At 39.0% G+C, this 2,340-nt stretch overlaps 1 long non-coding RNA gene across 1 annotated transcript; it reads right to left on the bottom strand.

Annotated features, from left to right (window-relative positions):
* Positions 1-1,713: 1,713 nt before the first annotated feature.
* LOC115006345 (uncharacterized) lies at positions 1,714-2,098 on the bottom strand. Its single transcript, XR_003832051.1, has 2 exons — positions 2,065-2,098; positions 1,714-1,918 (listed from the first exon to the last, which is right to left on the bottom strand). It is a non-coding gene; the product is annotated as an uncharacterized LOC115006345 (long non-coding RNA).
* Between the last annotated feature and the right edge of the window lie 242 nt (positions 2,099-2,340).

The raw sequence follows: 2,340 nt of genomic DNA, 5'->3' as shown, positions 1-2,340 counted from the left end.
ATAATACTGTAAAAATACTCACAAGAAACAGTCCTGCATTAATATTGTTACTGAGGTAAAAGTATGTAAGTATAATCCGGGAAATGTACTTGAAGTGTTGTTATATACTATTATATATTATATCATTAGATTGTTTAAGGCCCTACGAAATGATAAACATGAATTTCTACTGATGATAGTAAATGCTATTTGTGGTGTAAAATGATGTGTTATTTATGACACAATGATCGCAGTATTTAATAAATCATGATTTAGTATGTCGACCACCGATGTTTACATTGCCGCTACCGGAAACACCCGACGCCGTGTTCTGACGTCACAAGTAGAATACAGTCCACCAGTTGAATACACAGACAGCACGGCAGAAGCGGCAGAAGCGTCAGACGTGGCGATGTCGGACTCTGGCTCGGATATTTCGACAGAATCGAGTGACTGTGAGTCGTCAATAGACTCGTTGCACCTTCAAGAAGAGGAGTTTATTGAAGAGGATGCCGGTGTCGTGGATTTAGATCATGCGGGCGAGTTTAACGTGGTGGAAACAGCAGCTGGAGACACAGTATTCAAGATGGAGACACAGACGGGAGCGAACATGCGGATGATGGTGACGGTGATGCTGGATTTGGCGGAGATCCTGTGCGACAACAGAACACAGCCAGGTATATACATTTGATTATAGTTCATAGAACTTCTCAATATATAGTAAATACATCATAATAAAACGTAACATTATCCTTGATCGTAAATAGATCGCAAGCTATCGATAGCTTGCTAGCGAGTCGATAGCTTGGTTTCCTTGAATTGTTATGAATCCGACTAGTTGTCCACAAATTGCTCGATCCCTAAATATTCAATTATTTCTCTACTTGGACACATCGACGTCTGTAAAGCTTGATAACTTGATTCTTTCTCGAAGTTTCTGCGGTTGAGGTTCTATCGTTGTGTCTGATGTCAAATGTCCTATATTACGAGGCTGTATATAAAGCATTAGCTATTAGCTAACAAACAGACCGGAGGACAGCGCTGGTTTATAAAGTATAGTCTGTATACTGACCGTCTCACGGCTGCCTATAGTAGCCGGAACACTTACCAGATGTTCATGGAAGTTACGATGTCGTAACTTTACGAGACTTACGTGAAACGGGTAACAAGTTGCTACTAGATAGATCCGACCTCCGTACGACCATAACAGGCTTTGTGTGAAGCAGTCGATTATGTACAATTATGGAAGCAATTGAAGAGCTGCTGCCAAGAAAAGGATGTCATGGAGGAATTCAACGAATATGAGGGACATGGTGCAAACATAACCTGCATAACAGATCACCCAGGATTCCAATCAAAGTGTCTGGATGTTTGGGTGTTGCAGACAGCCTACCAAAGGTATTCGAAGAGGGACAGACAACAAGCAGGTGATCAGCCACATAATGAGTAAGTTACTTGTGTGCACAAATGTGTAGAGCTCAGAAACTTTGATGTATTTTTGGGAAGTCGAATGGTCACTCTGGCAAAGTTACAGAATACATAGATAAATAAGCAAATAAGGTTGAAGTGATTACCATTGAGATGTATTATCTTGTATGTTACAGAATGTATCACTATGTGGCATACCGCCAGCTGGTGAGATTTTGTTGGGGAATACTTGGTAAGAACCATAGACTGCCATCATGTGCCATTCAAAAGATCTGTGCTACGTTTCCATCTGACAACTACACATCATTCAAGTATCCAGCACTTTATTAGAGTCAATAACAAAACACAATGTCAGTTCAGTGATTGAATCTGCTTCTATACAGCACAACAGTATCCCTCTGGTTTGGTTCTGCCACCGACTGCTGAGTGGATCTGGGACTTCAAAAGGTTCCTCATCAACATTGTCTTGGCACAAAGCATTGAGTCTCGGTCAAGAGTTCAGTAACATACTCTGCAAAAAAGATGTTTTCTAATCAAGCATTATATATAATATATATATATATATATATATATATATATATATATATATATATATATATATATATATATATATATATGTATATATGTATGTGTGTATATATATATTATGATGCTGACCTTTGGAACAACCAACTTGGATTGGAACTTGGTCCAGCTGACCTCACACGTGGTCGCGCCTGCATGGACTTGTGGTGTATCCGTGGAGGGGGATCCGTCTGCACAGCAATTTCTTTCTGACATGTCTGAAATGTACAAAACACAACTTTACTAATAAATCTTTCAAACCAGCTTGAAATTGTATTGCATGTTTATACATGTATGCGTAAAGAAAATATCTAATAACATTCATAATAAAAGATGTGGTTGAATTGATTGAGAGAGCAATGATATCAA

The sequence above is a fragment of the Cottoperca gobio genome, chromosome 3 (assembly GCF_900634415.1).
Source record: "Cottoperca gobio chromosome 3, fCotGob3.1, whole genome shotgun sequence".
Classification (NCBI taxonomy): domain Eukaryota; kingdom Metazoa; phylum Chordata; class Actinopteri; order Perciformes; family Bovichtidae; genus Cottoperca; species Cottoperca gobio.
This window is presented reverse-complemented; position numbering and strand designations above follow the sequence as displayed.